General features: G+C 43.4%; 1 protein-coding gene across 4 annotated transcripts in view; it reads right to left on the bottom strand.

The window, feature by feature from the left end:
• The window catches only part of Gng12 (G protein subunit gamma 12), a 144,369-nt gene that overhangs the window by 15,701 nt on the left and 105,988 nt on the right, over positions 1 to 22,680 (bottom strand). The window lies entirely within an intron of this gene.

Below are 22,680 nucleotides of genomic sequence, written 5' to 3'. Positions count from 1 at the left end.
AGTGATGACCAGACTCTGCTTCTTGTCCCTGCCCATGCTTATTTCTGCCTGGAATTAAAACAAATCCATTTAGAAGAATGTTTTTTTCGGTCCATGATTAACCTTTCAAAGAGGTGAATAAGCCCTGAACAATTCTCTTTTGGTAACCTTAGCCTATAGGGTTAAGTTCCTTCAGCATAGAATTACCTTATCAAGTGACAATCTTCTTTGCTCTAACAGTCTACTCTTCTCTTATTGCCACTTCCTTCTGAAAAGTGCTGACTAAGATACCGGACTACCTGCTCTGGCCGCACTTGCAGGGCTCCTCCATGCAGCTCTCATTCTGCTTCCAGTGCGGGCGCTCTCCTCGGGGCTCAGTGGTGGGGCTCTGGTCCAGTACAGCCAACAAGGACTTGGACAATCAGATAAATTAAAGACTTGGCTTGTTGTGTGCTACCGTTAAGGTGCTTTCTTCTCTAAGCCTTAATTCCCTCACCTGTAAAATGGGAGGGTACAATAAATAGTGCCCTCCTTAAGGGCTCAGTCTAGGATGAGCTGAAAGAACACATGTCAATACTTAGCACTTTCTGGACTTACTGCTCCTCACTAGAGATAATGCTTCCTCCCCAAGACTTTAGACATGACCAAGACATTTTGCATGTATGCTTGACCTTAGTGCCAACGTTCAAATGGTAGTTGATGTAAATTCATACTTGAATGGTCCACAATGATAGGCAAAACCCAATGAAACACCACTCTCTGGCCCCAGACTTCCTGATGTCCCCTTCTCCCACTGTTTTTGTGCACACGGTGAATGTGTGTTTGCATGTGTCATGGCATGTGTTAGCGTGTCATGGTAAGCATGGGGACGTCAGAGGAACAACAACCTCAGGGTGTTGGCCCTCACTCTGCCACCCATCTTGTGGGATTACAGACATCTGCACTACTATGTCTAGCTTTTATGTAGGCTCTGGGGATCTGAACTCTGGTTGTCCAGTGCTTTTAACTACAGCCCCATTCCCCTGATGTCCCTCCTTTTTAAAAAAATTAAATTAAATTCATTTATTTGTGAGAGAGAGAGAGAGAAAGAAAGAAAAAGAATGAGCACACCAGGGCTTCCAGCCACTGCAAATGAACTCTGGATGCAATGTGCCACCTTAACCGCTAAGCCACTTGCCTGCAAAGCAAAAGGACCCAGGTTCGATTCCCCAAGACCCATGTAAGCCAGATGCACAAGGTGGCACAGCTCCTGGAGTTCATTTGCAGTGACTGAAAGCCCTGGCTTACCCATTCTCTCTCTTTATCTCAAATAAATAAAATAAAATGAATCGGGGAATCAGGAGGCAGAGGTAGGAGGATTGTGTGAATTCGAGTCCACCCTGAGACTCCATAGTGAATTCCAGGTCAGCTTGGGCTAGAGTGAGACCCTACCTTGAAAAACCAAAAATAAAATAAAATAAAAATATTTTTATATACTTGCCAAAAGAGAGAAGGAAGGAAGAAAGAGGGGGGGGAGAGAGAGAGAGAGAGAGAGAGAGGGTAGTATATGGGAGTGCCAAGGCTTCTTGCCACTGCAATGGAATTCCAGACACATATGCCATTTTGTGCATCTGGCTTTATATGGATAGTGGGGGCTTAAACCTGAGCCACTAGGTTTTATAAGCCAGTACCTTTAATGGCTGAGCTCCATGACATCCCTTCTTGATGAGTGACACCCTGATTGTCCTGGTCCTTTTGTCTTGGTCTCTTCTTCTAATTCCTTAGGTCAAGATATGCCCAACAGAAATGTGAACCACACGATATAATTTTTATTTTTTAGAGACTACATTAAAAAACAAAAAAAACTAAATAAGTTTTAATTTATTTTATTTATCCCAAGATGAGTAAAGCTGAATATAATCTCTATAAAAATCACTGAGATAATTTAGATTTTGGAGGTACTAAATTTTTGAAATGCAGTGTACACTGACCTAGCCCATCTCAATTTGGACTATCAGCATGTGAACACTCGATAGTCACAGTACCTTACTGGATGCAATACTGAAGGCTTTAGTGCAGAGTGTAATTTTAGACTACAGCACGTTCCAAATCCTCTTGAAAACTAATTTGACAAATTCCACATTTTCATTTCCTTTAATTTTCTCTGTTTTATCTGAGTCTTCGATCCCAGAACCTCAAGCTAGGGCTACTATTTAGCTTTGTAACAGCACCTAATCTTCCCATCTAATGTACCCTGACCAGTATGTTTAGATAGAGAATAGCTAACCGCTGACTCCTGTGAAAACCTTACTCAAACAAGGCCTAGGTGATTCCCAGGGTCTCCCCTGTCCTCAAGGTCCTCTCACTCTTTTGCTGTCAAAGCAATCCTAATCACAAAAGCAGCCATTTCTTCAACACAGAACTTTCTAGCTGGTACCAGATGACATGCCAACCATTGCATTATCCTAAATTCTCACCATGGCCCTGTGAGGTGGTCTCTTCTTCTACCTCCACATTACAAGTGAAAAGATAATGGCACAGGAAAGGAGCATATGTGCCTAGCATCAAATATCTACTAAGCTGTAGGCTGGGGTTTGAGCCTAGGCAGGCTCATTCCAGGATCTAAGCCCAGAGCCTTCATCACTATACAGTGGCAATGACAGATGTCCATTTCAGTTCTTGGCCTTGTGAGTTGTGCTTCCAGGTCCCTAGCCTCCACTCAAGTTCTCTCTAGCTTTGCTTGTCCTATTTAAATTAATCTTGCTTTAGGTTCCTGTTTACACTGTTACTTATTCCAAGGAAGGTCTCCCTAGCTACTAGGTTTACAGTGAATTCCTTGATGAATTCCTGCTTATAGCTCAGGAGCTTCAGAACTCCCAAGGGCCCATCCATGCAGGCCTACTGTGCAAGGACAGGCAGGACAAGCTATGCATGAGTAATTTAAATTTTGGTAAGGGTTTTCAGGTTTTTGTTTTATTCCTAAGAATAGAATGACTATTATCAAACTCTTAAAAAAGGTCTCTGGGCTGGAGCAATGACTTAGCAGTTGCTTGCAATGCCAAAGGATCCAGGTTCAATTCTCCAGTACCCATGTAAAGCCCGATGTACCAGGTGACACATGTATCTGGAGTTCATTTGCAGTGACTAGAGGCCCTGGCACACCCATTCTGTATCTGCCTGCCTCTCTCTTTCTCTCTCGCAAATAAATAAAACTAAAATGATGATTTAAAAAAGGTCTGTAACACCCTTTATTTCAGAGCTTAACCATATACTTTTTAATGCTCATTGTTATGTAACTGAGTTTACATAAATATTGTCTTCCTGCTGAACTGTTAGCTCAGTAATAGAGTGACTACATTTATTCACTGTGTTGTACCTACTGTATCAAGCATTCCATACGGACATGAGTTCATCTAATATGCTCTGCAACATAAGAGGTTGGACTTACATACTTATTGAGACCAAAGCGCAGGAAAATTACACAATTTGCTAAGATCACAGAGATATTAAGTGGTAGAAACAGAATATTGGTTCAATTTTCTCCAATGTCAAAGCCATGCTTTAACCAAGCAGGTGAGCCATCCCATGGCTACTGTGTCTCTCTTATCCTCTTCTCTCTCATCTGACCAAGACCGCAATACATACATACAATACATACATCTGCGTTAGGTTAAAACACACTATAGCAAATACAAACACAAACACAAAAAATGTGAACCCACCTCCTGAGGGTGTCTGTGTACTCACTGTTTTCTTAGAAACAGGTTACACCTTGCTACTCCTTCCCACAGGTCGATGGCAAAATACTGCCTACTGTCAACTTTCACCTCCAGTGTAGGATGGTGTCCAGGCTCCAAGAGATAGGTTGCCATGTACTCATGTAAGTACCCAAACAGGTTTTCAGCTGTTAAAGACATACCCATGGGAGGTGCCCTCTGCTAGTGACCCACAGAGGCACAGGACTCTTATTGTTTACCCACAAATGAATGGATAAGTGCATGAAAGAATATGACAACTAGGTAATGCTGAAAAACAGGGTAACGCTTAAGGAGTGTTTTCAATGTTAAGCACTATGTCCAGGCTTTATGTAAAGTTCTTATTTACAATGTCCTTGAGAAAGAAGTTACTATTATTTCATTAGCTTTTTTGTTGTTGTTGCTAAGAGAGGAATATTAAGCATAAAGGGATTACTCAGAATAGTCCCAAAGGGCTCACAATAAAATCTAGCTTACAACTTGGGGATAGTGGCACAGACCCCAAATCTTAATACCTGAGAGGTAGAAGCAGGAGGATCATAAGTTCAAGTTCATCCTTGGCTACATAGCAATTTACATACGTTGCTCTGTGTGTTATTTTCACTAGTACTATATATAAATATATGGAAGAGCATGATAATCAATTTCCCAAATGAAGATGCTGAAAAGTTCACAGAGATATTGAGTTAACAAGTGGTGGTTTAAATGAAGGCTAGTGCTTCTAACCACTGCCCCACACTATATCCCTCTTGTATTTCCCAGAGGGCTTCTGAGGCCAGAGAAAGTAAGCATTATTAAAGAAGCAGAAGACAAAAATTATTCCTTAAAAGGACTCAATACTTGGGAGGTGGTTGGGACAAGTGCTAGTAGAAGATGAGAGAGACTGCCAAAAAAAACCCGTAAGAACATACGCAATTCAGGTTTCACTGCTCAGCAAGATGCAACTTACTTGTGAAGGGAAACAGACTCCAGGGAGGAAGTGGCTCTCAGCCTGTGGTTTCCACACCTGCCACAGCCACCACAGGCTTACCTGGGAATTTCTTAGAAAATTTCAAATTCCAACCCAGACCTACTGAATCAGAAATGGGATGGACACTGAAAGTCTGTGTCCTAGTAAGTCTCCAGGAGATTTCTCTGCTCCCAAAGCTTAGGAACCTCTCCCTGCATTGAATAGAGCTGACTTCTCTCTCTCTCTCTCTCTCTCTCTCTCTCTCTCTCTCTTCCTCCCTTCCTCTCTCTCTCTCTCTCTTCTTCCCTTCCTCTCTCTCCCTCTCTCTTTTTTCTTTTTTTCTTCAAGGTAAGGTCTCACTCTAGCTCAGGCTGACCTGGAATTAACTCTGTATTCTCAGGGTGGCCTTCACAGCAATCCTCCTACTTCTGCCTCCGAAGTGCTGGGATTAAAGGTGTACACCATCACATCCACTTGCTTTCTTTTTATTTTTTAAGGTAGGGTCTCACTTTAGCCCAGGCTGATCTGGAATTCACTATGTAGTCTCAGGGTGGCCTCAAACTCATGGCGATCCTCCCTCCTCTGCCTCCCTAGTGCTGGGACTAAAGGTGTGCACCACCACACTGGCAACAGTCACTACTTGAAGCAAACTTGACCCATCTTCCGGACATTATCCTAGGACCAAGCTAAAGGTGAGGGATTCAATTTATACAACCTGAAGGTTTTTGATGAGGTTGCTAGCAAGTGACATACAACCAGTCAGATTTAAGAAGGCACTTCATGAGTTCGAGACCCCCTGAATCTACATAGTTAATTCCAGGTCAGCCTGGACCAGAGTGAGACCCTACCTTGAAAAACCAAAAAAAAAAAAAAAAAAAGGCACTGGTTCAGGCTGTGTAACTCACCTCTTACCTGTGAAAAAGTGGTCAATGACCTTTTTGATATCTAAATTCAGAAACACTCCTTTCTATTTATGTGACCAACAAGGTCGCATAACCCATTGGCTTTCTTGAAGGACCAGCTATTACCTGCCCTGGTCGAGAGAGCTGGAGGTTGTAAGGAGAATCCTCACCCTGAATGCTGTCCATACTGTGGCCATTCTACCCCTGCTCCTAGGAGACTGAAAAAGCAGAAGAGAAACATTTAGGTTTCTTAAAGGCCTAGCTTCAGAATCTTCAAGGCATATGGCACACCTCCTATCATCAGCAAGTGATTGAATTTGTCCACAAGAGTGCATCCAGAGAAAACCCCCAAACATCTAGTGTGAGAATAAAAGTGAGGCAGATGCTGCTGTACCTATGTTAGATTACAGGTAACAAGTAATGCCTTGCTTGAATGGTGCAAACATCTTAAAGGAGCAGGGAAGGAAGGGCTGAGAACACTTTGTGCAGCTCACTCACGATGACAATGAACTAGCTGGCACTGGGCATCACCGATGCAATGTGTGCTGTTAGACTAGCACTGAAAGACTTGCTGCAGGATGAATCCTGAGCACGAGGAAGAAATGTAAGTGGGACAACAAAACGTTCAAAGGCAAGAATTAGGAATTTAGAGCAAAGGATGACCACGGAAGTCTGGAGCAGGAAGAGAAGACAGATGACTCCCGTGAAATGAATCAATCCTTGAAGAACGGGCCCTGAACAGGTGGGGATGAAGAGAAGGAGGATTTCAGAATGGTTACTATCAAGAATAGGAGGCAGATTAAAGCTACTTCCTTAGTGAAAGAAGAGCTACCAGAGATTTCTGGGCACAAGTGATAGGCTTAAGGGATCTGCCTGATGGAGACATGATTGGACAACCTCAGTTAGGGGGAAAGTGAGAGACAGAGGAGGACCAGGTAACTATTATTGCAGAAATTCTAAGGCAGTCCATACAGTAAGATTTGGCGGTCAGATGCAACAAGGTTCAAATCTCAGCCTGTAAGTTAATGTAGAATGACACTAAATCATTCGGTCTCCTTGAAATCCCAGATTCTGTCTGGAAAACAAGACAAGGAGTATCTACTTTACAGAACTGAAATGATTACATGAAACCACATAGAAAGTGACCAGTACACAGGAGCCACCCAGGGTTATCTATGTCACTACCAGCACCATCGGAAGTTAGGGTTTCAAACAGATGAAGGCAACTGGAATGAATAAGGGTTCAGTTTTGGCTTAACCGGGACTGACAACCAGAGGTAGCTGCTGCCTTCTACAGCAAACAGAGAGAAAACACTAGTGTGCACCTGGAGACCTCAGGCTTCTTCCCAGGAACACGGTCAAGAAGGATATCTTCAGAGGAGCACAGAAGGGGCAAGCAAAGCCACCCTGACAGGAAGATACTGCCACAAAAGCTAGGGGAGGAGAGACAGGGCTTAAGGAGAAAGAGCAGCTAATGCCATATAAACATAATTAGTTAAAAGTATACCCAGCAAGCACATAAGAATCCACTGCTAGGTGATTTTTTGTTTTTAGGGGATTTTAGTGTTATCTTTCATGTACTGCTGTAACTGGTCAGTCTTTCACTTTGGTAATAGGAAAGGCTCATATCGTTCTTACTCTTGCCAACCATTGTTCTCAGGGCTCAACACATAAACTTACTTCTTACTTCATCCGTCAAACAATGCTATGAAGTTGCTACTATTCTTTCTGGTAGGCAGCTGCTTAGAACAAGCGGAGATCAGAGAGAAGGAACAGGGAGGAGTCAGCACTCACACCCCAGCAGCCTTGCTCTCAGCTACATGTAATACCTCCTCCCCCTCCACCCAGTGTGGATTAAATCCAGGACCTTGCATGTGGTGGGCAAATTCTCTAACACTGAGCTAGATCCCCCAGCACGTTATACTTTTATGATTAAAGAAAAGGATCAGTGGAATGACTCAGTGGATTAAGCATTTATGACAGAAGTGGCAGGACTGGAATTCGGACCCCTAGTGCCTATGTAAATGCTGGGTGGGGTGACAGTGAGGGCAAGGTCGCTAGTGGGACTAGCTCAGTTGGTGAGCTCTGGATTCATTGAGAGACCCTGCCTCAGTAGTGTAGAGCAATCAAGGAAGAAACTGAAGTCAACCTCTGGTCTCCACATTCACATAGACACATGTCATATGTCATAAATACATCATACACACATTCGAACAAACAAAAACACTAAGCACCCTCAACCACCATGAAATTGTCACTTACCAAACTAGGTAGGGGAGATGCTTTATAGGGGTAAAAGAACTAAAGGGCCAAATTTGCCCATAGAACTTAGTGCCTGGATGGCTTCTGGGTGGTTTTCAATGTGAATGTAATTAGGTGACATAATAAGCTGGAGAGTATTAAGTCAGGAACAGAGGCAGTGAGGACAGATGTTTTCGAGAGAAGGCTGGCAGTGTACAGAAGACAAGATGCTCAACTGGCCCTTTCAGGGGCAAGGTTGTCTCAGAAGATGGTTGTGGTAGAGTGCTTCTGAAAGCAAAAGAACATTTCAAACAGAAGTGAGCAGAAGAGAGATGTGGAAGATGCACAGATGGGGAAGGACAGCAGAGTCAGGAAGCTCAGGTTGAAAGCAGATATTAAAGAGAAAACAAGGGCTGGAGGGGTGGCTTAGTGGTTAAGGCATTTGCCTGCAAAGCCAAAGGACCCAGGTTCAATTCCCCAAGACCCATGTTAGCCAGATTCACAAGGGAGCGTGACACATGCGCCACTTTATACATCTGGCGTAAGTGGGTCCTGGGGAATTGAATCTGGGTCCTTTGGCTTTGAAGGCAAGTGGCTTAACCACTAAGGCATCCCTCTAGTCCTGGCCTCAAATTCTTGATCCTTTTGCCTCTATCTGCTGAGAGCAGGGATTACACAGGTATGTGGTACCACACTTAGCTCTAGAAAACAGGTGGTTTATTATTATTATTATTATCATTATTTTGTTTTTTTGAGGTAGGGTCTCACTCTAGCCCAGGCTGACCTGGACTTAAGTATGTAGTCTCAGGGTGGCCTTGAACTCACGGCAATCCTCCTACCTCTGCCTCCCAAATGCTGGGATTAAAGGTGTGCACCACCATGCCCAGCTTAGAAAATAGTTTTTGATGGGCTAATATCTCAGATTTAGTGAACATAAGCCACCAGGCACAAACAAGCATGGACTGTCCAGGTGCATTTATATAAAGTTCAAGTGTAGGCAAAACTCATCTGTTGCGATAGAAACCTCAAGAGGGAACAAGAATGGGTGGGTATAAATTGCATAAGATTGGCAACAAGTTAGCCTCTAACTATTGAAGCCAGGTAACTTCAACAATTAAGTTGCATGGGATTTATTCTACTTCTGTGTATGTTTGAAAATTTGAAGACTAACTCTGTGTCCAAAGCTGGGTGTGGTGGCACATGCTTTTAATCCCAGCACTCAGGAGGCAGAGGTAGGAGTATTGCCATGAGTTCGAGGCCACCCAGAGACTATATATAGTGAATTCCAGGTCAGTTTGGGCTACAGTGAGATCCTATCTTGAAAAAAACAAACAAACAAAAATCAACCTCTGTGTTCAAACATTCATGATATATTACGTGATAATTATTAGCAGGTGAAATGAATCATTAAAAAATCAGACATATACTTTAATAATTATCTAACTTCCTGCCCCAGATCATGAACTAACAGTAGGTCCAATGTCCATGTGCAACAAAATGTCATATGAGGGGGCACAGATGAAATTACAAGCCATGATCTGGGCCCTTTGTCCTATTTACTTAGCTCTGAGTCACACATACAAGGAAGTAAACCCCCCAAAAGAATATTATAGCTCAGACACTCAGAAGTTAAACATATCAAAACCCACAGAATAGAAGATATAATTTTTCTTCCTCCTTCCTCTAACCTCCCCCAAGAACCTAAAGCAAAGATATGTACTCTCACCGAACACATCCGGACTTGAGGAAGAAGAGCACGACGTGAGATTCCTGAGGTGACTGGCAAGAAGAACACTTTGCATTCGCCCTTGCAGTCAAGGTACTTGTTTCCAATTTCATGGTACCAAAATGTATCTGTTTTAAAGAGAGTTTCTACCACTGAAGAGCTACCCACAGACCTGGACAACATCCGTGATCCAAAGGAAACCTCAGAGGGGAGAAGGAAATGGTCCATCCTAGAGGCAGATGGCATTTCAGGTGTAGGAGAAAGAATGCAAGAGACTCCAATGAGAGACAACAATCAGGCCAGTCAGTTCTCAAATCCTGAATCTCCATTCTGTTCTCTTTAACCTACTCCATGTTTAACAGCCAATGTCATTTGAGCAGGTCTTTTAGCAGGTTCTTCCCCTAAATTGCTGCTACTTCTGGGGAGGGGGGTCCTCTTTTTCCTTCCCTTTCCCTTTCCCTTTCCCTTTCCCTTTCCCTTTCCCTTTCCCTTCTTTCCCTTTCCCCTTTCCCTTCCCTTTCCCCTTCCCTTCCCTTTCTCCTATCCCTCCCCTCAAAAAAACAAAAACAAAACAAAATGACAACAAACCAGTCTGCTCTGGTTTGCAAGGTCTCTGTGTCTCAGCTTCCTGAGAGATTGAACTATTCTTCAATACCTGATAGCATCTTCACTCTCTTTTTCTCTGTTTTCAGTCTACCTTTGGCTGAAATTCTCTCAACCTTGCCTACTTTGTCCCCATAGCTTCCCCTTCTATACATGTTCTATCTTCTCTACTTTTTGTATATAATCCCAGTACTAATCACTAGTCTGATTTTTTTCCCTTCATTTTCTTTCTGCTCATACACACATGTTGCATAGCAAATTCATCTGAATTGTAATATTCCCTCCTGCAGGAAGGAGGGAGGAGGGAGTCAAGAGGTCAACAAAATCTGGGAGAATTGAAACTTAAAAGGTCACAGGATCACTCAATGTTATAGGAGATTACACAACTGTTGAGGGGCAGACTCCAACTAATGTTAAGTAGCAATTTTCTCTGAACTGCAACGTTTTTTCCTGAGGGGAGAAGGAAGTCAAGAGGTCAACAAGTCTCTGAAAGCTAAGACTTAAAAGACCCCTCCCTAAGGTTACATAACCAGTAAACACCAGTTTGGGGGAGACTCTGAGTTTCCCAGGTACCTGCAAATCAACAGTGCACTCCAAAGATGCATCTTGCGTGAATCATCACCTATGCTGGGGAGGGCTTTTCAGTGACACAGCTGCCTTAGAGTCACCTCTGCTCCTGTAATCAACCCCTCACCCTGCTCTGTAAGTAACCCCAATAAACTCATTGGTCCACCAAAACTGGTTTTGGAGCAATCATGCTTTGGTCTGTCGAGTGAGCCCTAGCTGGGATGAATGGACTGTGTGTGTTCACGGGCCCCCTGTGTGTGAGGCGGGGGGGGGGGGTTTCACTTGACACTTGGCACCCAACAGGGATACCACAACACAACAACTAATATACTGCCACCCAGTACGTCACTGTCCCTTCACTTGCTAAAATGTTTAAAACTTAAGAGATGACTGGTTTATAGCTGGGCGTGGTGGCGCACGCCTTTAATCCCAGCACTCGGGAGGCAGAGGTAGGAGGATTGCCATGAGTTCAAAGCCACCCTGAGATGACAGAGTTTATTCCAGGTCAGCCTGGACCAGAGTGAGACCCTACCTCGAAAAACCAAAAAAAAGAGATGACTGGTTTATACTAGACTTGCTCATTTTCATAATGAGTCTACCCCTGAATAGCGACTGTTGTGACAGACAGTATTCTATTCATGGGGGGAGGGGCTGGAGCTGGAGAACACCAGTCTAACAAGAATTAAACAACACCTCAGCCCTACTATAACAGAGAATATTTTCAATATAATCATAACAGAAAATTCCTCAAATCTAGGTACTAGATGCCCATCCAGGTACAAAAAGCATAGAGAACACCTTACCACATAGACAGCACCAGGGAAGAAACTCCTCCCATCACATCATAGTAAGAAAGAACATTAAGAGCTGCAAGAGGCAAACCCATCAGAATAACAGATGACATTTCAATGGGAACTGAAAGTCAGAAGGGTTTGCAATGATGTATTTCAAGTCCTCAAAGACACAATTACCAACATAGATTACATGGCAAAACTGTAAGTCACACTGAAGGAGAAAGAAAAACTGTCCATGATAAAAGTAGGCTGAAAGAATTTTTTTATTTTTCACTCTAGTCCAGGCTGACCTGGAATTCACTATGTAGTCTCAGGGTGGCCTCGAACTCATGGTGATACACCATGCTCTGCCTCCTGAGTGCTGAGATTAAAGGCGTGTGCCACCACGCCTGGCAAACTTAAAGAATTTATGACCACAGCTCTACAGATGATACTGAAAGGAATACTTCAAAAGGAAGAGAAGGATAAACACATCCAAGGAGCAACAGGGGGGAAATGATATTAGGATACTTGGTAAGTCATCTAGAACTAAGAAAACATCAAACACTACAAAATGACAGGAATCAATACACACTTTTCAATAATAACCCTGAATATTAATAGTCTCAATTCTTTAACCATGGCTCAGCTGTTAAAGGTGTTTGCTTGCAAAGCCTTCCAGCCCAGGTTTGATTCCCTAATACTCATGTATGTCTAGAATCCATTTGCAGCACTTACTACACCTATTCATTCATTCTCTCTCTCTTGTTCTCTCTCTTCCCCTTTCTCTGCTTTAAAATAAACAAATAAAACAAGATACAGACAATCAAGGAAGGGAAGATTGCTAGGTGCTTATAAGTACAAGTGCGCACACACACAAATAAATAAATAACTTTTAACACCAACAAAGACAAGAAGATTGGATTAGAAAATATGATCTAACTCAGGGCTGGCTTAAAGAAATCCGGGCTAGAGGGATGGCTTAGTGGCTAAGGAGCTTGCCTGCAAAGCCAAAGGACCCAGATTCAATTTCCCAGGACCCAAGTTAGCCAGATGCACAAGGGGGCACACGCATCTGGAGTTTGTTTGCAGTAGCTGAAAGCCCTGGCGTGCCCATTGTCACTCTCGCGCTCTCGATCGCTCACTCAGACTGTAACAAATAAATAAAATCCACCTCATCACCAAAGACATACACTATCATAGAGGAAAAATTTGAAAAGGATATTTCAAACAAACAGAACCAGGAAACAAATAGGCACCACTATTCTAATATCTGACAAAATAGACTTCAAGTTGCCAGAAAATTCTGTAATCCTTGCCTCTCATCTCACCATCAGCAGGACATGGTTTCTAGCTATTTATGTGGGGCCTGGGGAGGACTGAACTCAGGTAGGGAGGCTTGGGCAGTGATGGCTATATTCCCTGAGCCATAGTCCCAGCCCCGTTCCAACACATCTGAAGTGAACGGTCTTCCCCATCCTAACCTACTCTGCTTCCCTCTCACTTCAAAGTAAGCAGAATCCTAGTGTGCTCCATAGCATCCTTGCTTACTTATCCCCAGTTACTGAAGAAAAAGAGACCAGTGTTGTTAGTTTATTACTATGACACTTACACCGTGGGTATATCCACCAGATTTGGTCACTCCTGCTGCTAGTGTTCTACTCTGGGATTAATATTTCAGTAAAGGTATAGAAAGCACTTAGTAGAATAACAAACAGACAAGACAACAAAAGAACCTCCCCTTGTCATGTTATAATTAAAGTACTAAATATATGAACAAAACTACATGGAAAAGCAGCAAGGAAGAACCATCATACTTATAGACAGTAAAATCAGTAAAACAGCAGATTTCTCAACACAATATTTAAAAGCCAGGAGAGCTAGAAATGATATATTTCAAGTCCTGAAATACAAATGTCAACCCAAATGAGGATCCTCAGCAAAGAAGTCTGTCATAATTGAAGGAGAAAGAACTTTCCATGATAAAAACTGGCTAAAAGAATTCAAGAGCACTAAGACAAATATATGGAAAATACTTGAAGGAATTCTTTAGACTGAAGAGAAGTGAAAAACACATACATGAGGCCACAAGAAAGAATAAACCATGCTTGAATAATAGTTAATGCAAGAAAGGAATAGAAAAAGCACCAAGCAAAACAAAATCAACAAGAATGGCAGGAATTAACAACACCTTTCAATAATACCTTTGAATTTAAATAATTTCAACCCCTCCCCCGCATCAAAAAAGACACAGAGTATCAGATGGACTATAGGCAGAACCCATCAAATTCTTGTCTCCAAAAACACACCTCAACCTTAAAAGACAGATGTTAGTTAGGGTGAAAGAATGTGAAATCACATTTCAAGTAAATGAGGTTAGGGAGCCAGGCATGGTGGCGCACACCTTTAATCCCAGCCCTTGGGAGGCAGAGGTAGGAGGATTGCTGTGAATTCAAGGCCATCCTGAGACTACATAGTGAATTCCAGGTCAGCCTGGAGCAGAGTGAGACCCTACCTTGAAAAACAAAAACAAAAACAAAAACAACAAAAAAAAGTTAGGAAACAAGTAGGTATTGTTTTTCTAATATCTGACAGCATAGACTTCAAATCAATCTTAGTAAGATTTTTTTAAAAAGTCACTTAATACTGATTAAGGGAACAATCCAACAAGAAGATATTACATTTCTAAACATATATGCACCAAACACATTGTGGTGGCTTGAACTAGGTGTTCCCCATAAACTAATGTGTTTTGAAAGCTCCTAGCTGATGGGAACTTGGGAGGTGGGCCCTTGCTGGAGGAGGTGTGTTGTTGGGGGTGGGTTTAGGGTGTTATAGCCAGCTCCCTTTGCTTACTCTCCTGCTGCTGTTTCCACCTGCTATGGCAAGGAAGCAATGTCCAGCCTCTGTTCTAGCATCTTCCCTGCCATACTGGAGCTTCCACTTGAGTCCATGAGCCAAAATAAACATCTTTCCTCCCGTCAGCTGCTTTTGGTGGGTGCTTTGTGCCAGCAATGAGAAGTAAAATATACATGCACACCCAATTTCATTAACCAAATTTGCTTGCCTGCAAAACCTAATGACCAGAGTTCAATTCCCATGTAAAGCCAGATGCACAAAGTGGCCCATGCATTTGGAGTTCATTTGCAGTGGCTAGAGGTCATGGCACACCCATTCTCTCTATGTCTGTCTCTGCTTGCAAATAAAACAACAACAAGGAAAAAAAAAAACTGCTTTTAGGGCTGGGGAGATAGCCCAGTGTTAAACACACTTGCTTGTAAAGCCTTCTGGCCCAGGTTCAATTCCCCAGTACCCACATAAGGCCACATGTGCAATGTGGTGCATGTGTTTAGAGTTCGTTTGTAGCAGCAAAAAGCTCTGACATGCCCATACATGTACACTCTCTTGCAAATAAACATTCTTTTAAAAAACTGTTTTTAAATGAATGAGAAAAGGTGGAAAGGGAGTTGGGAAGATGACTTAGCGGTTAAAGGCACTTGCTTGCAAAACCTGTCAGCCCAGGGTTCAATTTCCCAGTACCCACATAAATCCAGGTGTCACTCTGTCTCTCTAAAAATAAATATAAAATGTTCTTTAAAAAGAAAAAGCAAACCGGGCGTGGTGGCGCACGCCTTTAATCCCAGCACTCGGGAGGCAGAGGTAGGAGGATCTCCGAGAGTTCGAGGCCACCCTGGGACTACATAGTGAATTCCAGGTCAGCCTGAGCCAGAGTGAGACCCTACCTCGAAAAAAGAAAAAAAAGAAAAAGAAAAAGCAAAGCTGGGTATGGTGGTGCACACCTTTAATCCCAGCATTTGGGAGGCAGAGGTAGGAGGATCACAATGAGTTTGAGGCCACCCTGAGACTATATAGTTAATTCCAGGTCAGCCTGGGCCAGAGTGAGACCCTACCTCAAAAATAAAAACAAAAACAAAAAAGCAAGCCAGGCATGATGGCACACACCTTTAATCCCAGCACTTGGGAGGCAGAGGTAAGAGGATTGTCATGAGTTCAAGGCCACCCTGAGACTACATAGTGAACTCCAGGTCAGCCTGGGCTAGAGTGAGACCCAACCTTGAAAAACCAAAACAAAACAAACAAAAAAGAAAAAAGAAAAAGTGAGGCTAGAGAGATAGATGGCTTAGCAGTTAAGGTGTCTGCCTGGGAACCCGAAGGACCCAGGATATTCAATTCCCTAGGACCCGTATAAGCTGGATGTACAAAGTGGCACATGCATCTGGAGTCCCACTGCAATGACTAGAGGCCCTGGGGTGCCATTTCTTTCCCTCTTTCATAAAACAATAATAGAGGAAACAAAAAGTAGGAAGGTGCTAAAGAAAACAAAACACACGAGGCCCAGTATGGATGGGCTGGATGAGCTCAGGAGTCTGTGAGCCTTCGGATCCTGTCTCCCTCCACCCTAATGCTCATAACACTGAAAGACTGACATTGAAAAGAACACGGGCAAAAGAGAATATCAAGGTGACCTAAGACTACATGCAAGGTTTATGTGAGGACTGTGTCCCCTGCGACACACTCTAATGAGCCACTGTTAGCATGTCTTCTAAACAAGATGTCTATCAAGAGCCTGTCTCAGTGCTCAGCATCTGGACATGGTCAAGGCTTTCTGCCCCTTCCTCTGCCTCTTCCTTCTGGCGGGATCTAGGAAGGTGGAGAAAACCCCAGCTGTTCAAACTCTCAGTCCCTGGATCTTATCTAAAAAGCAGGGATGAAGTACTCGGTGCTGTAAAGCAAAGGACTCTGCCTCCAAGCCAAGAAAGAGCAACACTGTGCTGAGGGGCGGTCAGCGTGGGCACTGGGTGGTGGCCTCACAGTGGAGGGCAGCTACGAAGACACCCACAGTGGCATTTCTTCCTGGTACATTGCCTCCTCTTACTTTTGGAAGCCCTTGCACTTCCAATCATCCCTCACAAGCACACTGCGATGGAATTAGCCTGGACTGCTGGTATGGAAGAAAACAGAGGCAAAACGAGGCCTGAGCTCACTGGGTCCCTCATAAGAGAGGGTGTTGACTCCCAGTGAGGCTTTCTCTACTCTGTCTCAAGATTTCTGGAGGAGGCACTTGCACCATCAACAGCCAGGGCTCACTATACAGTTTGCGATGGTGACTGCCCTCCTGGCACACGCACCTGCTTGCATTTAAGTTTGGGGTGAAACCCTCCATTTGTTCAGAGTTTGGGTGACGATACAGCTTTATTGAGCCCAGCGCCAGTGCAAAGGCTGCTGAAGCTCGGAGGACATGGGCAGCTGGTGCGGCTCCCCTAAGGGAAGGAGGGTGTGAAGAAGGAACAGCCAAATGTTGCACAGCTCAGGACTTCAGGACTCTGAAGCTACACACTGTGTAGCTCCCTGGAGAGTGTGGGTATGACGGGAATGAGTTCATGCTTTCTCTGAGTTTTCCTTTTGCTGCAAAGCCTTCCAGGCAGCAAAGCAACAACACCCATTCTAGCTATCACTATTTAGCCTTATATTTTTATTTTTATTTATTTATTTGACAGAAAGAAAGAGGGAGAGGGAGAGAGAAAGAATGAGCGTACCAGAGCCTCCAACTACTGCAAACAAACTCCAAACACATGCACTACCTTGTGCATCTGGATAATGTGGGTCCTGGAGAATCAAACCTGGGTCCTTTGGCTTTGCAGGCAAATGCCTTAACTGCTAAGTCATCCCTCCAGCCCCAGCTTTATTTTTGAAGCCAGCTCGGGGTATGTACCTTTTCTTCATTCTATAAAGATATAAGACAAGAAATATGCTGCAAATTCCAAACTAGATGTATGAGAATAGAATAAACACTAAAACTCCAAAGGAGTAACTACTGTCAGTCATCTTTCTTTCCAGCCACACCTTCTACTGACCTTTATAAACACATTATATAAGCCAGGCGTGGTGGCACATGACTAATCCCAGCACTCAGGAGGCAGAGGTAGGAGGATCGCCATGAGTTCAAGGTCACCCTGAGACTACACAGTGAATTCCAGGTTAGCCTGGGCTAGAGCAAGACTCTACCTCAAAAAACCAAAACCAAACAGACAAACATATCATATACATAGATATGCTTTATTTACTTGAGAGAAAGAGTAAGAGTGAATCTGGGGTTGCCAGTGCCTCCTTCCATTGCAAACGCATTCCAGATACATATGCCACTTTGTGCATCTGGGTTTACGTGGGTACTAGGGAATCAAACCCAAGCTGGCAAGCTTTGCGAGTAAGTGCCTTTAACAACTGAACCATCTCTCCAGCTCTATAGATATGTTTTAGACAAATGAAATCTATTTATATGTCATTGTGCAGATTGCATTTTCACACAGTAAATATATCAAGGGTAACCCATACTGGCATGTTTTTCTGATTATTCATTTTGAGACATAAAAGTTTTAGAAAAAGCAAAAAAAGGGGGGCAATGTAGCAAACACTTAGGGTCACTCTGAAAATTAGTAATTTCCTTCTTTCTAGATCCTAATTCTGGGAGTCAAAGGAGGACCAGCTTCAGATACTGGGTATAGAACAAGCAAAACCCTACTGCATGTTTTCTGCTTCTAACTAGTGGCCCAGGCTGGCCAGGCTCACAGACCAGCACTTAGAAGCTTAGCCTGCAGAAATGCCAGCTCGGGACCCAGTGTCTACTTCCTTTGGAAGAGCGGCCAAAGGGCAGGAGCAGGTTCAGTGAAAGTGTAATTTGAATGCTTCCATTTCTGGAAATCCAGGAGCCCATGGTTTATGAGGGCAACTGTCTGACTCAAACACAGTGAACTTTGGTTCCCTTCTCTTTGTACGTTTTGTGGGGCCACCCACATGTGTCTAACCTTGATAGTACTTCTCTCACCCAGGAGACATGCATGCTAATCCTGACTTAAGGGCAAGAGAGACCTGATGGCTGAAATGGGAGCCCAGGTCTGGGCAGCTATCTGGAGCTACCAGATGGGGAGGAGCCGCAAGAGGACAGGACAGCAAAAGGAGGAAGGAGGGGTGAAGGCACACTTCCTTTCCAGTATGTTTTCTCAAGATCTATGAAACAGCATTTTGGTGGTGGCCAGGCCCCACTGAGAGCAAATGTTCTGATTTGTTCTGGTGCCTTTTGAATAGCATCTACTACTGCATGTGCACTGATTCTAGGTCTTCAGATGAGCTGACTAATTTATTCTCACAACTGCTCTCTGATCACATGCAATGATAACTTTCTCTATCACATGAGGCATAGGAAGCTAACCAAATCTATCTAGGGAGTAGCAAAAATGTGATATGAAACCAGGTAGATGCCTCTTGTTTGTTTCAAAGCCCATATGCCTTATTTATACAATGGAGTTCTACTTAGCAGTAAAGAAAAATGAAGTTATGAAATTTGCAGGAAAATGGATGGATCTGGAAAGGATTATACAAAGTGAGGTAACCCAAGCCCAGAAAACCAAACATCACATGTTCTATCTCATATGTGGATCCTAGTTACAAATAACTGGACTTCTGTGTGAGTAGGAGGAAAACTCAGTAGCACAGGCCAGTAAGCTAGAAAGGAGATATAAAGGCAAAGCCCATGTGCCTAAACAACAGATTAACTTGTCTTCTTAGACTAATGTGGTATGTCATGTATTTTGGAAAGCTCCACTTCAAACAAAAATAAGCAGCCTTTTTTTCATGCAGGACCTTCCAGGTCATTCTATACTGGGCTGTATTCATGATCTTTAAGACACACACATACATATGACTTACATTTCTCCAAATTATGTGGACATGGAAACTTTTTTTTTTTTTTTTTTTTTTTTTTTTGCAATTTGCTATCTGAGTCTCATGGCCACACCAAGTAAACACTGGCACAGGGAGTTGTTAGGAACAGGGCTTGCATTCTGGTTCTTTCAGTTCACTGTGATTTTCAAAACTGTTTAAACCAGCCTGTCTCTTTGTCTGCAATGAGAGTGACAATAATCCCGGTACCATATGTAACTGTTTTAGAAGGAAATGTGCCTGGCTTGAAGCTTCAATAAATGGAAGCACTTACTTACAATGATAAAGAACACCAAATAATTTAAGGACAAAATAATTATGAGCTTTTAAGAAGACAGGGAGTCACAGTAATCTCCAGTCACAATCCCTGTCACATGGAAGAAAGCCCCAAAGCATCATCGCATGCTTAAGAAGAGGACAAACAAGGGGAGCATTAAGAAATAAAAAAAAGGAGGGACCAAAGATGGGCTGGAGAGATGGCTCAGCTGTTAAGGCACTTGCCTGAGAAGCCTAAGGACCTAGGTTCAATTACCCAGTACCCACATAAACCAGATGCACAAAGTGGCATATGTGCCTGGAGTCTGTCTATGGTGGCTATAGGCCCTGGTGTACCTATTCTCTCTCATAAATAAATAAATAAAATATTAAAAAGGGCTGGAGAGATGGCTCAGTGGTTAAGGTTCTTGTTTGCAAAGCCTAACAACCTGGGTTGGATTCCCCAGTACCTATGTAAAACCAGATGCAAAACGTGGCACATATATATGGTGTTTGTTTGCAGCAGCTAGAGACCCTGGTGTGCCCATTCTCTCTCTGCCTGCAAATAAACAAATTTAAAAGAAAAACAGCTCAGACAGAACATTTCTTGGACAAAGACATTGTAACACATGCGGACTGAGCACATAGCTGAAGTGTTGAGTGCTAATGGATTGGAGATGCCCTTCCCAAGGGAGAGCTCAGTTTCCATGACTACTGTGCCCAGGGAAGTAGGGGATACTTACTAACTCTCTGGGGGTAAATCTTCATTGCTGAACTGAAAATAGCTTAGCATCAACATGATGTCTTCCTGTTTCCATCTCATGAAGTGACTCATATACCTGCTGTATGACTTGCGAGCCACTGTGGGAGGGAGCTCAAGGTCAGAAGGAGCTGACTGCACAAAAGACATACTGCACTGTGCTCCAACCCTCTTTGGAGTCATGCCTGCCAAACATGTGAAGTTCACAAGAACGTGAAACAAAAAGGCCCCAAGCAGCAGGCAGGGAGAAGGCTGCAGCAGACCACAGCTTCCTGAAGCCAATGATGTGGAAGCCACAGCCTGGCTGGTCTGACACGGGTACCTGACATCTCCCAGCAGACCAGAAAGCTCAGCTCCCCATACTGGACCTGCTTCCTGTTGTGCAACTATGTAAATGAACCCTGTGCTGGGGCAGAGCTCTGCCGCCCTGTGGCAGGGATGGATGCATAACAGTTACCAGGGCAACCTTTCAGCAGAACTCACATGCCCGGCCTGCAGGCTTAGATTCATAATGGCCATCCAGGAGCAGTGGCCCCCCTCACAGGGTACGCCTCTGCCAGGGAACCTATCCATGTGGTAGGGACAGATAATTCTCTGGCAAAAACAGCTCCACATACTTGACTAAGAATAGTGCTTTCACACTTAGGACAGACACTATTACTCAGTTTTGTGTCAATGTGAATATTCTATAAACATTCTTTTGCTCTTTGCCATAAACCATCCATTCTGCTTACCATTCTTGGCCCATGATTTTTTCTTTTCTTTTTTTTTTTTTCCAAGATAGAGTCTCACTCTGGTCCAGGCTGACCTGGAATTAACTATGTAGTCTCAAGGTGGCCTCAAATTCATGGTGATCCTCCTACCTTTGCCTCCCAAGTGCTGGGATTAAAGGTGTGTGTCACCATGCCCGGCTTGGCCCATGAATTTTTGACCTCATCATTAAATGACCTTGAAGTATCAAGTTTTGATTTTATCACAAACTAATTATTTCTAAGAAACTACACACTAGAATTCTATTTTATGTTTGGAATAATGAAGCAAATTTTTAGTTAGTGATTTTTGTTTTACACTAAACCACACTCAATGTACAATAATTATCACAGATTAACTTATTTTTTACACACACACAACTTCATGTGAGGCATACACAGGTAAATCAAGTAGACAATGGGCACTGTCTTGATAAAGTTTGATCGACATCAAGTCTTCCTGTGATCGCCAACGCTCTGCTCGGTCTCCAGCCTTGACCTCCTGCTGGCCCTCTAGTCATCCATCCTCTCCTGCCTGTTGAGCAGCTCCACGTGTACACTGAAGTGCACCTCAGGCTTCTCATGCGGAAAGCAAGCCTTGGGATTCCTTCCTGTCATAAGCGCCATGTCTGAAATGCCTTTTCCTGTGACAGACCCTTTTCTGAATGGCAACAGAATTTGCTCGAATGTTCAGATCTGAAGTACTTTTCCTATCTGACACAACTTGTTTAAAGTGACACCTACACACCACTGATCACAGGAACCATTTGATCTTAATTTGGTCTAAATTTGATAAAAATCTACTATCCTCAGAAGTACGACGAACAAAGCAGATAGGGCAAGCCCACATCAGGCAGCTGAAGCAGTGCTGTACGGGTGTACTCCTTTCTGGGAAATCACAGAAGAAAGGGACTCAGGTGTCCAGGAACACAAAGAAGGTCTTTCAGAAGTGGTGTTCAATACTACAGAGGAGATGACAGAAAGGATGTCAGTGCTTCTCTCACCAAAAAGAAGAGAAGCTTCTTTCTTGAGATGGCTGTAGATACTGGGGAAAATCAAACTTGTCTAAGTGCTGAGAAGCAGCTTTTGAGAGCTCAGTACTAACTGAGACATCTCTAACCCAGCAAGGCTCAGGGAACATAGGGAAAGGCAGGGTGGAAAGAATTTAAGGGCCAGAGTATGAGGAGGAGGAGTTTGGGACACCACCCTCCAAACAGAAGTGACAGGTATATTCTTATAGTGGCTGTTGGTTGTCACTACCTCTGTAAACACTGCACAATATTGAGCCCATTAACATAGTGACACGGATGATGCAACAGGGCTAAAAGAACAAGACACCAAAATAGGAGTGGGGAGGTGGGGTGGGGAGGAGACCTGGAAAGATAGGTCAGTGATTAAAGGCACTTGCTTGTAAAACCTGTGTGCTCAGGTTCAATCCTCTATACCCGTGTAAAGCTAGATGTACAAAGTGGCACATATATCTGGAGTTTGCTGACAGTGGCAAGAGGTTCTGGCATGCCCATTCTCTCTCTCTCAAATCAGTAAATAAATATTTAGAATAAGCTGGCCTGGAGAATGGCTCAGCAGTGAAAGGTGCTCGATTGCAAAGCCTGCCAGCCTGAGTTCAAATTCCCCAGCTCCACAGAAAGTGATGCATGTGTGTGGAGTTCATCTGTAATGGCAAGAGATCCTAATGTGCCCATTC

This window comes from Jaculus jaculus, chromosome 5, assembly GCF_020740685.1.
Source record: "Jaculus jaculus isolate mJacJac1 chromosome 5, mJacJac1.mat.Y.cur, whole genome shotgun sequence".
Classification (NCBI taxonomy): domain Eukaryota; kingdom Metazoa; phylum Chordata; class Mammalia; order Rodentia; family Dipodidae; genus Jaculus; species Jaculus jaculus.
The sequence above is the reverse complement of the archived record's forward strand: the minus strand, read 5'-3'. Positions and strand labels throughout refer to the sequence as shown.